The sequence below is a fragment of the Corvus brachyrhynchos genome, unplaced genomic scaffold (assembly GCF_000691975.1).
Source record: "Corvus brachyrhynchos isolate BGI_N302 unplaced genomic scaffold, ASM69197v1 scaffold18, whole genome shotgun sequence".
Classification (NCBI taxonomy): Eukaryota; Metazoa; Chordata; class Aves; order Passeriformes; family Corvidae; genus Corvus; species Corvus brachyrhynchos.
In genome coordinates, this window is record NW_008246064.1 from 117,257 (window position 1) to 117,688 (window position 432).

At 67.6% G+C, this 432-nt stretch overlaps 1 protein-coding gene across 1 annotated transcript in view; it reads right to left on the reverse strand.

The window, feature by feature from the left end:
- NBEAL2 (neurobeachin like 2) overlaps window positions 1-432 on the reverse strand; it is a 29,710-nt gene that overhangs the window by 1,967 nt on the left and 27,311 nt on the right. The gene's annotated exons all lie outside the window — the stretch shown is intronic.

Consider the following 432-nt stretch of genomic DNA (forward strand, 5'->3'; position numbering starts at 1 on the left):
CCCCCAGGGAGGCACTGGGGGGGTTTTGGTGCTGGGGCAGCCCCGGGGTGTCCCCCCCTCCTTGGGCACAATCCAAGGGTTCCTTGGAGTCAGGCGGATGCTGGGATTGGGATATGGGAGAGTGGGAAACTGAGCAGTGGGACACCTGGGGCGCCGAGGATGGGGACACTGGAAGCAGGGACTGGGATCTATGGAACAGGGACACTTCTGACTGGGAAAGCTGGGACTGGCAAAGCTGGGACTGGGAAAGCTGGGACGGGGCCACCTGGCCCGGGGACAGGGACACCAGTCCAAGCTCCAGTGGGACGGGAACAGCCTCCAGCAGCGTGGCCTCGTGTCCCCGCCACCCCCGGTGTCACCTGTGCGTGCGTCCCCTCCCCACCTGTCCGTGCGTCCGTCCGTGGCTCCGTCCATGGCTCCGCGCGGCGCCGC